The 12957-nt window shown below is 42.6% G+C and overlaps 1 protein-coding gene across 1 annotated transcript in view; it reads left to right on the top strand.

The window, feature by feature from the left end:
* The first annotated feature begins 5677 nt into the window (after positions 1 to 5677).
* The window catches only part of NGF (nerve growth factor), a 72753-nt gene continuing 65473 nt past the window's right edge, over positions 5678 to 12957 (top strand). Inside the window, exon 1 of the mRNA XM_077335007.1 lies at positions 5678 to 6026. The gene's annotated coding sequence lies outside the window, so the exon portion shown is untranslated. The remainder of the gene's footprint in view (positions 6027 to 12957) is intronic.

Raw genomic sequence — 12957 nt, 5'->3', positions numbered from 1 at the left:
CAGTGATTCACACTATAGGTATGAACAGTAGATAAATTATTTTGAGTTTTCCATAGCTTGGTAGAACCCAACAAAAATTATAACTGCTGTCTTTTAATATGAGTGTGCTGCCTGCATGCCCATTTTCTGAGTAGATTTTTCAGTAAGTCTCCAAATGAGAGTTTTATCACCCTCTTTTTTTGCAAATGTAACTCAGGTTTTATTATACTGAAGTTCAACTAGTAAAAATGTTCCACCTCTACATGGAACAATGTCCTGCATCACTGGAGAACTGGAGATAAATGGGGGAAACAATGAACTCTGATTCTCAAGTGACTGCTGAGAAACGCAGAAGCCCATTTGGAAATCTGCTGAAATCCTACAATAATTGTCTGTTGCTGTGATTATTTTCATCTCAGCACTGTGGGATAAAAGTCTTTAACATCATTTGGTCTTGTTTTACTAGTTAAATCTTGGCTCTGCTCTGTAGCTCATAGTTTTGGATCCTGATTTTTAAGGTTTTGGTTCTTTCAGTTTTGAATTTGAACTAGGACATGATGCTCCCTTTACCTGAAGGTATGCATTCGATGCGGTGAGAAAATCCATCATTCTACCACTTGTTTAGGGGTAACTAATACATGCCAAATATCAAATGTGTACCTTAAATTGATTTTTGGCACCAAGACCGTAATTAATTCTCTTCACTTCTTATTAGTTCTTTCCCTTATGGAAGTTCGTAATAATAAAAATTATGAGTCTATCTAGAACTGAGGGAAGAAATAGCTGATACCTATCATTTGTTTAAGGAATTGCTTTGTTATAAAAATAAGTCAGGCATATTCAAACACAGTAGAAGACAATTCACATCTAACTAACCCAGTAATAGTCACTGTAATTCATGTTTATTACAGTATAGTCCTATGCCAAACTCTACTAGACTCTAAACCAATTGAAATCAAGAATTTGGACTGGAGTAACACTATGTAGGGTTGCACTGTTAGACAACTACATTGACAAAAATACACTTTTATGAGGTAGGGTAACAAATTTCCGCAAATCCATATGATGCTGCTTTCACAAATAGCAGGAAGTTAATGCATTATTTTGATGTCATCTACCTTTCTATAAATGAGCATCTTGTGGTGCAGGGTGGTAAAGCAGCCGACATGCTGTCTGGAGCTCTGTCTGTGAGGCTGGGAGTTCAATCCCAGCAGCCGGCTCAAGGTTGACTCAGCCTTCCATCCTTCCAAGATTGGTAAAATTAGTATCCAGATTGCGGTGGGGTAAAACAGTAATGACTGGGAAAGGGAATGGCAAACCACCCTGTATTGAGTCTGCCAAGAAAACACTAGAGGGCTACACCCCAAGAGTCAGATATGACCCAGTGCTTGCACAAGGGAAACCTTTACCTATACCTTTACCTTTACCTTTCTATAAAGTTAGGAATTAGGGAAAGCTGATTCTTGACTTCTTGTGACTTTTGAGGACCAGCTGTCTCCACTGACCAATTATTTAATGCATAAGTTGATTACAGTTCTATGATACAAGAGAGAAAGTTGTGTTTCATTTGTTCCTTCAGCGCTAAGGCCATCTAATTTCGTATCATGTCATGTTACCCTAGAGGGTAACCTATAATGGAAGGGCGCCTCACACAGAGACACCGTCATGCACAGAAGCCCATGACTGGACTCTGAGCAGGTTGATACATGCAGAACTAGCCTGGCAGAGACTGACTATGGAGTCATTAGGGTCCCTCAACAAACCTAGGAAGCCAGGCCAGGTCTCCATCTTGTTTGGCTTCACTAGATTTCTTCCCTTGTCTAGAAAAGCCAGGCCAGATTTCTATCTAGTTTGAGCTGGACTAGAACCTTATTTTCCATTTCCTCCTTGCCCAACTGACTGAGCTAAATGTGCACATTATCTAAATCACCCCCCCCCCCCGCCAAAGACCATTAGACTATCTACAGGAAAGGAATATCCCTTCCAGGTACTAACTGCAACTTCTTTTGTCCAGTGCAATTTCTGCCTAGCAGCATCTCTTATCCCTAAATGTCTTCCCTCTGTCCTTCCTGATTAAACAAGATCGGGCCATTAGTGACACATTATACCTAGCCAAGGTATTGTTCCACTGATGAGATTACTCCATACCTCCCACTCTAGTGACCTCACAGTTCAAACTCACCTATCAGGTACTCATAATACCAGAGATCAGTCATCAGTCATGGACCTCCTAGTGGGTAGTCACTGGGGCTGGCCCGGGAATTTCAAACATTATACCAAGCCTTGCGCACACTCCAAGTGTGCGTGTGTGTTGCTGTTCCCTCCACACCCGGCATCCTGTCCACCCCTGATGTTGTCAACCCTGTGTCTTGGCTGCTTGGATCCAAGAAAGGTGCAGTATCTTGAACTTGTCCCCCCTGTAGAACTGAGTATACGTATGTTTTTGCTTCTATGTGTGTTTTGAGTGTACTCCAATATTTCCCCCAAATAAACCCCCTGAATGTAAGCTTAATTGTCTTCTTCATTTAAGAAGGGTTTCTTCCAGAGAACGGACCCCGTAAACACTGGTAGTAAAGATCCTGTGTTACCCAGTCACTCTAGCTATATTTATGATTCCCCAGCAATTTGGGTAACAGTCGCAGCAGGTATCTTGATGATATGGATAGGCCAACTATTTTCAGAATAATCACAAATCATGTGTCAAGGAAGCAGAGAACTGGTGCTGGTGCTGTGGCAGTGAATTGAAGCTGCAACTGAACCAACAGAATTACCCATCTGCTCTAATCAAGCTGATTGTAATATGCATTGTACCTTTTCACACTCACAACTTACCTGTTCCTCCAGTGGTGGCAGTTTTGAGGTAGAAGCCACCTGCCAACCAGAAGCCCCACTGGGTGAGGTCCTTGCTCACTTTCCTGAAACACAAGGCAGGTGCCACATTGGGGAATGGTATTCAGATCAGCCACACTCCTGAACCACTTAGAAGAAAAGCTGGTTTTTATACCCTGCTTTTCATGGCTGAAGGAGGCTCAAAGCTTCTTACAATTGCCTTCCCTTCATGTCCCCACACACACCCTGTGAGGTGGGTGAGGCTGAGAGAACCCTGATATTACTGCTCAGTCATAACAGCTTTATCAGCGCCATGGTGAGCCCAAGGTCACCCAGCTGGCTGCATGTGGAGGAGTGGGGGAAAAAACCTGGCTCGCCAGATTAGAAGTCACCGCTCTTAGTGGCACTGGTATACAATCTAAAAAGTCTCTTGTTTTTGTGGTCTTCATAAATCAACATGAACATATTCTTTATTCCTTAAAAGTATATTTAATCCAGGTTGGTGATACAGAATCCACACTATAAACAACACATTGTTCAGTGATGATATTGCAGCCCTCAATGTAATATTTAAACGAGAACAAGACAGAGCTTTGATATTACAATAACAAAATACCTGTTAATAACATCTGGTGTATGGTTATGAAACTATTTCTAGTCATATGACATTATTGCCTTATAAAGGCTGAAGCACAGAAATGCAGAAAGAGTCCATATTAGTGAGAGGCATACTTTTGTCTCCCACAATTCATTAGGAAAGAGATCAGACTTTACTTATTAAGAACCATACTACTTCTTTTAAATGAAAGTTAATTCACAATAGGATGTTTTCTCGGAGCTCCGATCTATTTAAATCACTCATTTGAATCTTGCTATAGTTAAGACAAGGTACGCATCTCCCAGCACTTCCCTCTGCTGGATGGAATTAGAAATGTTAGACTGTTTTAAATTTTATCTTGAGATCAAAGGCTTTAAGGGCTATCCATCCTAAATTAAGAAGAGCCAGTTCTCTTGCCCATTTCATCTTCTGAGATGTGTGGTTGTTGCCCATTTGCATTTTTTATTAGTGATTGCACAGTGCCTTTGACTTGCTGTGTAATTAGCATGGAAGAATTTTTGTGAGAGTGATCTGTGGAAGAAGAGTGACTATTAGTACACTAGAGACCATCACCCTACCATGTCAGCTCTATATGTGGATGGACTAAGAAGTATGATTTACTGTATAAAGGGTTTTTAAATACACACACACGTGTCTAGAAATATACAGAAAAAAACAGAAAATACTACTTATACACTACAATTACTGTTCATGGAACAACCCCCAAAATTTGATAGAACATAGATTTTAAAGTTCATATACTGGTTTTTGCATCCTGTAAAAGTTACAGAGCTAATATTATATTAACCCTTTGAAATCAGCGTTGATTCTGTTGTTCTATATAGTCTAGTACTGGTGTCCATTTTCTTCTCATTCTGATGTTGATTTATTGTGTATTAAATAGGTAAGTTTTGCCATTTTCCCGTATTCTGCCAATTTGTTTAGTCTGGTGATGAGTCTTTTCTCCATCTTGATGTATAAAGGATCCTAGCAGCTGTCACCGTATATCTTACAAGTTCTTCATACATCTTAACATTATCTGGTACCATATTTAATAACATACATTTTGGATCTAACACAAATTTAATTTCAATATCTTTTTCATATCATGAATCATCCTGCTCTAATTTATAAATTATTATTGCACTGTTTATGTATTCTGCAAGGAGGCTACCTTGGAGATAATTTTGTTTTAAAAATACTGAATATTCCATAGCATAGCTGCCATGGGAAAAATGTCATGCAGTTGTCATAAAATCTGTATTTGACTTCACAAATTGTTCAAAGAGAGTGCACCTAAAGATTAACCCACATTGAATCTTGGCTAGAAAGATGGACTATAAACAAAATAAACCAACCAATCTCCTGAGAGTTCTTATCATACTATAGAACTCATCCACAAGAAAGCCAAATCTAGACATTATTATAATGATACCAGGGATGATACAATGGCCAGCTGAGCTGAGTGGCCCATTCAACCAGCAGCTGCATGGGAGGTGGGAAGTGACGGTGAGCATCTTGTTGTTGCTTCAGCCACCTCTAGGTCTCACTCTGGGGCTCAGCTGAGTTTGCTTCTGGTTACTAACAGCCCACTGGAAACTTTGCCAGCAAGCTAAAGGGCCAGCCTTCCCTTCTTCATCCAGATAACAAGTGATTGTCAGTGGCAACCTAATGACTGCAGGAAAGTTTGGATTTTATCTCAAGAGACAATCTACCAGGTGCCATGAAAGTGAGAACAGGGTGCGCTTTTCCAAGCAGGGTCCAATCCACTGTCTGTCTTGCCCTCAGAGATATTTTAGTTGTTCACCTGAGACTTTGTGAATTAATTTGTGGTTAATTCATCAAGATTCTCAGTTTTCTTGTTAGGTTTTTCCTAGTGGTACCTGGTAAATCTGGAATTCCTATGTTGCCATTCAGCCTTCAAAGTTTCTAAAAGTGAGAATGCTTTCCTGGGAGTAAGCGCCATTGATTACACCAGACTGGAGGCGTTTCGGCTTGCTTTGTCAAACCAGCCTGGTCTCTTCATCCTTCATCATCCCTGCGGAGGCAACTCTCCAGAGGATCGCCCCTTCCCCGTGTGTTTCCACGCTCTCTCTCCCTCTCTCTCTCTCTCTCTGTGAGCGCGTGTGGAGTGGACTGTTGGGGAGGTTCTCCCCTCCGCTGTCTCCTATCAGAGGCCGGGGAAAGCCCCGTGACGGCTCTCCCTTTGGGCCACGGGAGCTGGCACGTGGCCGCGTCCGGAGTGCAGCCAGAGGGGCGGGAAAAGTTGCGGGCTGCCTAAAGGAGCGCTCCTCGCGCGCCTGCCTCAGAGTCGGTCGGCGCCCCTCCGGGGACGTCCCCTGAGCGTCGGTGGCCGCGCGGCGCGCTTTGTGGCACTAGGACCCAGGCGGCGCGCGAGTGCGCGCGAGCAGAGAGTCCCTCTCGTGAGTCAGTGCGCTCGGCCGGAGTTGAGGGAGCGCTGTGAATGAGGCTGCTGCGCGCGGGCGAAGTGAATGGCTCGCGGGCGTCGGGGAAGCGGCCACGGAGCAAGGCGCTGGGGGAGCCACCGCAGCCTGGGCGACGCCGCCGCTAGCAGCCGCCCCTAGGGGCTCTTTCCACCTGCCCGCGGCGCAGCGCTAAGGTGAGTGAGTGAGGCAGGCAGCTTGGGCCGGCCAAGGGATTTGGGGGCTGCAGGGGGCACGGGCTCTGCCTGCAGAGCCCCTGCTGGGGGGGGGGGGGAAAGCAGCACCCCACCACCCAAGAGACATCTGCACGGCGCACTGCTGGCCGCGCTGTGGCTTCGTCTGGAAAGCTGAGAGATGGAGCGGGTCAGGCGTCGCCTTCGCGTCCCGTGAGAACAGAGTGGCACGTCTGGCCAAGTATGTGCACGTGTGACATTCCCCCCTCATCCTAGCGCTAAACTTGTAAAGCCTCCTGGCACACCTGGAAGGCTGCCTGCCCCCCTCCTCCGCCCCCCTCCCAGCTGCAGAATCCCTGCGGGGCCAGGGTGCGGAGGGACGGGGCTCCGTGCTTTTCGGTTGGTGATTAAACGTAGGCGTGGGGGGGGGGTGTCTTTAGAAGGGAATCGCCAAACCGGAGGGGGGAAAAGTGATGAACACAGGTTGAGCTGCCTGCCTTCTTGTGACTTGTTGAAGTTGCACCAGCTTCAGTCTTTTTCAGCTTAACTTTAAACCTTTCTTTGGTCAGGAATTTTGGAAACCAGTAAATTCACCAATAGGAGTATGTGTGCTTGCTTATCAGGCTAGTTTTTCCAAGTTGTTACAGCTTTGGGTGATCCATGGGTGTTTACAGGCATTGCCATCCATTATTGTGATATGTTAGAATAGGATGTAGGTTTTCCTATGTCAATTAGTAAAAAAAAAAAACAAACAAACCTTGATTACCTTAACTTGGTTGATATGAATGAATTTGGGGGTCCTGCATCCTTCAGTTGGTAATGAGACACCTTCCCAAACTTCTCCATTAGATATTATTTCTGATTTCAAATCCATTCATTCCATTAAGGTGTATTTGAAAAGAGGGCAAAAAGCTACTTTTAAAGAATAAGTGTATTATGTGAGTTCTCCAAAGTTGTGTATATTGATATGGGATACTGTTGCAAAATGAGGAGTATTCCCTTATGGACATGCTGTGATCAGAAAAGAATGGATTACAGTACTTCTCTTTAAACCATAGGCCAAGTGACTTGAATTGGTCCAATGCCACAATAAGCCAAAAATGGTCAATAACTTAGTGTCAAGTGTCACTGCCTGAATCATCTCTTGACCGTCTTAACATCTGCAGACATTGTTCAGCAATATAATAGTCACTGTCAAAAGAGTCTGCAGAATTGGGATAATGATTATTCAACAACTTGAGAAATTCAGAGAACTCAGCCTAAAGGGACAGAATGTGTTTCACAATGTGGTAGCAGAGCAAGTCATGATGACTTTCTTCAAGTATTAGATGATCAGCACAAAGTGAAATCCCACCCCCACCCCCAGCATCCCTGTTTTTCTTAAGTGATATATTTTCAGTTTTACTTTTAAAATGTTCGGAGTGGACAGTGGTCTTTTCTTTGTCCAATAAAATGGGCAAAATGAATGGAACTTTACCAATACTTTTTCCCCTTAGTCATATGAGTTGTCAGTCAGAGCTTAGGGCTGCATTCAGGAAACAAGTTAACGGAAGACATCACTTTCTAAGTAGGAATTGACTCTTTTGGTTAACAGCATGCAAAGACAAATGGCCTCACTTGTGAATGTAGATTTTTGTTAGTCGTTGATCATATGCAGTTCAGTCCATTTCAGTTTAAGCAAAAAGGTTTGTTCAATATCTAATTGAATTTTGGTTATATGATGGTTATATAGCTTTTAAAGATACAAATAGATATTCTATTATCTTAAATATTATATACACCACATAAGATTAAACATCTTACTTATTTCCTTGCTAGAATTTTAACAGTCCTGGTCCATCCCTTGAAGTTATTCTGTAATAATGCCATTTAAAGCAATGGTGACCTCTGCTGGCAATTCCCTCAAACCAGTAAATGTGGAGTATGGCCATCTGATAAACTTGGTGTAGTTCTCGGTGTGTTTAATGAACTGAATTAAATGAGGTTAGCTAATGTAAGCCTGCAGTCCTAAACACACACACACAGAAGTAAATCCTATTGACATGATGAGGTATTTCTTCTGAGAAAGCAAACATAGGCTCAAGCTATAAAAAACCCTTGCACCCATCTCTCCACATGTGGTCTTTACTTTTATGTTGAGCTGTGAGCCAGATTACAGACAGTTCCCAGTTTTAAGCAACAAAAGACATTGTTTTACATTGTCTGCCAGAAAGCTTTGTGATTCTGTCATCAATCTGAGGTGGAGGAGCAATTTTAATAATAAAGCAAAATTTCTGGGGGAGAAATTGTTCCACATGAGTATCTCGCATTTCAGATGGAAATAGTTCACTCTGTTATAGGTTAAACATTAAACAGTTCATAGTCTGGAATTAATTCACCTATATAAACCTGGGGAAAGTGCTGGCTCTTGTGCTCTTTGCTAAGACTAAGGAGAAAAAAGTGAACTGTAGTTAAAGGCTCCTACCACTTTGCCCCCTGATTCGCATGCTAGGCATTCTTCTCTGCCTCCTTCTGTATCTCCCCCCCCCTCCAGATCTCAAGGCAAATCCCCCCCCCCCGACCCTGATCTTCGGCCTCACTTGAGTCGTTCTGCTTCTTCTTCAACAACTCATTCTCAAAGTGGCTGGTTCAACACATGGTTGAACAAGCAAAGTGCCATGCAGATATTTCTGCAGATGAACGGGCTGACCTTTGTGCTGTCTGCCCGATCTCCCAGACTGTAAGAGCAGATGAGGGTGTTACTGTTCAATATAATGCCCTTCCTTTCTCTTTCTCAATATGATGCCCTTCCTTTGTGCGAGATCTCCGCCGTGCAGTGGTGGATGCTGGCTTAGCCAGCTCTTATGTTAAGGACTTATTGAGGCACTGGCCACAGGCTACACTCTTCTCCCTGTAGATTGGCATCAAGTTCAATAGAATCATAGAATCATAGAGTTGGAAGGGTCCATACAGGTCATCTAGTCCAACCCCCTGCTCTACGCAGGATCAGCCCTAAGCATCCAAGAAAAGTGTGTATCCAACCTTTGCTTGAAGACTGCCAGTGATGCCAGTTGTGCGCCTTATCTTGACTCCTGCTCAATTTGTTATTTGGAACACTGAGTTCCATCAGCTTGCTATTTCTCAAGCCACCATTCTTGGCGGGGGCCAGGAAGTAGTGGATCAAATTTGTGGCGAAGGCCAATACATTGAAATCACTGAGCAAATTGGATCTGACCATTCCTGTCATTGCTGCAGCTTCCCTGTGTGCTCAACGTGCTTTTCAAAAGGTTCCAATCACTGGAGCTCCTGCTAAGAGCTTTGCATCCATTCGTCAGGGTGCTACTGAGCCTTACATTGATTTTGGTAATCGCCTCCAGGAGCCTGTTGAATGACAAATTGATATGCCACAGCTTCTGAGGAACGCTTGCTCCGCTTGGCAAAAGATAATGCCAATTCAGATTGCCAAAAAGCTATTCAACCTCTGGCTAATTCCACCTTGGCAGACATTCTCAAGGTGTGCCAGGGCATTGGCACTAAAACGCACAAAATGGGACTCTTAGCTGCTGCCCTGCAAAATGGCCAACACCCACACGATCGTTGTTTTAAGTGTGGTAAACAAGGGCACTTTCAAAAGGAGTGTCACCTTGGTACCCGTGACACCCGCTGCCCTTCCAAGAAATGTCCCAAGTGTGACAAAGGCTTTCATTGGGCTAATCAATGTCGTAGCCAACCATCTGGCCCTTCTTCTCAAACTGAAGCCCCTGATTTCCCTCCTCTGGTTGCCTCTGACCAGGGAAACTCCAGTCCAGGCTATCCTCCAGCCCAGGACCAAAAAGGGGGCTCCTCCTCTGGCTTACCAAGAACCTCCCCTGTAGCTCCTTCATCACAGCTGGTTATAGATCTTATTGTACAAGATTCATTTGAATTCATCCTTCCTGGGGAGGCTCATGATTTGCCCATACAATCACTCTTCCTTTCATTCTCTTCACACATTGCATTGATCCTTCCCCAAATAGCTGCAGCCTGGCGAGGCTTCTTTGTTGTCATTACTTCAATGTGTTACCTTAAAATAACTTTAAAGGCTCATTTCAAAGTAGCTTCTGCACTGCTGAAATGTTATAAGTGAACGTTGCATGTGAGAAAGTAAAGGGATGGTTGCTTCTCATGCACTATTCTATTTGGATTTGTGGCGGTTACCACAAGGGCCAGCATGTGCTCCCTGTCTCAGAAGTTGCTCTAAAAGATCAGAACTCCTGGTTGTAACTGTTATTTCTCTTCTTTGGTCAATTAGCATAACACTAAGTAGCGCTGAAGTTATTTTTAAAACCACTGTACAATTGTTATAGCAGCTGAGACAGAGACTACAGCCATCTTTTGACATTGGGAGCATTGTGTCTTTGGATGTTTATCTAGTCCCTTACAGGGACTGTAATATGATATATAAGGAGAAGAGAACACTCCAAATCAGTACAGATTGTATACATTTTAGTACTAGACAAAAGATAATGTAAACTTATTATCATCTAGAAATTCATCCCACCAGAAATGGCTGAGCTACAAAACAGCACTGAGAAAGCCTTACATGTCAGCTTTTAGAAAAACTATTAAAAGATGCAGAGTAGCCACTATATTACCTGATCTTGGCAACCCTAATCTTGGCACCCTAATCTTACCCAGATTTGTTCCCATAACAGTTTTACATTGTACCTATGGCTGGAAAATATTAATATTTCTTCTAGAAGAATCAGCAGTACTTTGAAGTATTTTAGGGGAATCAGTATTATAATCAGTATATTATACATTTCTTCTTGTCCTGTATTTACCAGTAATTGGTTGAGTAGAAATGCTTTATAGTGATATAAACATCTCTTTATTGTCAAATAAAAAGATCCTAATTCTTTTTGCCATGAGGAAAACCTGGAACCCCAATTAAATGACAATGTAAATAGTACAAAAGTGAAACATTTAAGACTTTTAAAAAGTTCTTATTATCTCTCTTTTAGCTAATTAAAGAATCACTGTCAGTTGTAATTAGAATTTTACTAAAGGCATTCACCAACAGACTGGATTGTAAAAGATCATCTGCCAGTACCACACCCAATGATCTGACTTGTTATAAGGCAGTTTCAGATGCATGTTCATATTCATTTCCCTCTCATTGACTCTGAAACCTCTTTCTTTACAGCTATCCTTCTCAATATATGCATGGTTGGCATCCTGGTGATATGTTTATGAGGACCTTGTGAGTCATAGGTGGCCCCAGCCCTCCATTTTGCAATCTTTCTCTAAATGGCCTGTTGTGTCATGAAACTCCATCTGTGAGTAAAGCAAAGCTCTCAGCTGCTACATAGATATAGCAGCATAGCCAGCATTGCATCTGCCCAGGCCACAGATCTGTATTCTACAGATCAGAACTCCTGGTTGTAAGGTAATCTAATATCAACAAGGTGCCCATCATTTGGAATGTCACATGGATATCATTTTATATATGGCGGCTACCACATTTAAATCAGGCACATGTCCCATTATTGTCAGTAGGATCTACTTCCAAGTATGTACTTGTTTAAAATATGTGTATACCACCTCACAATACCACCTCAAGAGTCCATGGCCTGGCTTGGAATCTATTATGAAATGCAATAAATCAAAAATGATACTATGATTTAAAATTAAAAACATTAATTACCAGTGGTAAATATCAATCAGCAAAAGTAATACAAGAGCAAGTTAATATGATTAAACAATAATTATCCATCACCCAAGGCCTGGTAAAATAAAAACATTATCCCATGAAGCCTGAAACTCAGAGTAGCCAGGAAATTCCACAACTGAAAAAGCTTTGTCTCTGCTATCCACACATCTCACCTCCAAAGATGAGGGACTCACAGGGTAGGACTAGTGATGAAGTTGGAGACAGGCTTCTGTGGGAGCAGGTGATCCTTGAGATATCCTCATCTTTGTCAGTGTAGGGTTTCAAAGATAAGAACCAGTGCTTTGAATTTTACCTGGAAATTAATTCACCAGCAGAATTAAAGGTCTAGCCATAGCTATAACTGTCCTCCTCCACAAGCAGAGTCTCTCTTGGAAGACTCAAAGAATATCTTTGTTCATATTGTTATATGTAAGTCTAGGAAGAAGTGCCTCCTGCCTCATTCAAATTGAGAAGGTTGCTGTTTTCTTCTTTGACTCTCTGAATGATCTGGAATAATCTGATTTATTTGAATCATCTTTACAAACACTTTCTACACTCCCTGCTTGTGGCGTTTGAGACCCAGGTTCCATAAAGATAATTTTCACAGAATCATAGAGTTGGAAGGGGCCATACAGGCCATCCAGTCCCCCTGCTCAATACAGGATCAGCCCTAAGCATCCAAGAAAAGTGTGTATCCAACCTTTGCTTGAAGACTGCCAGTGAGGGGGAGCTCACCACCTCCTTAGGCAGCCTATCCCACTGCTGAACTACTCTGACTGTGAATTTTTTTTCCTGATATCTAGCCTATATAGTTGTAGTTTAAACCCATTACTGCACATCCTTTCCTCTGCAGCCAATGGAAACAGCATCCTGCCCTCCTCCAAGTGACAACCTTTCAAATACTTAAAGAGAGCTATCATGTCCCTTCTCAACCTCCTTTTCTCCAAGCTGAACATTCCCAAGTCCCTCAACCTATCTTCATAGGCCTTGGTCCCTTGGCCCCAGATCATCCTCATCGCTCTCCTCTGTACCCTTTCAGTTTTATCTACGTCCTTCTTGAAGTGAGGCCTCCAGAACTGCACACAGTACTCCAGGTTTGGTCTGACCAGTGCTGTATACAATGGGACTATGACATCTTGTGATTTTGGTGTCTGGTCTTTGAAAAAAGTAAGACAGGATTATCTTTGTGCCCTTTCTGGTCTGTGAGTTGCTTTACACTAACAGATTTCTACGTATATTGTTATACCACTAAATTTTGTTCCA

The sequence above is a fragment of the Paroedura picta genome, chromosome 4 (assembly GCF_049243985.1).
Source record: "Paroedura picta isolate Pp20150507F chromosome 4, Ppicta_v3.0, whole genome shotgun sequence".
In the NCBI taxonomy this organism is placed as follows: domain Eukaryota; kingdom Metazoa; phylum Chordata; class Lepidosauria; order Squamata; family Gekkonidae; genus Paroedura; species Paroedura picta.
The sequence above is the reverse complement of the archived record's forward strand: the minus strand, read 5'-3'. Positions and strand labels throughout refer to the sequence as shown.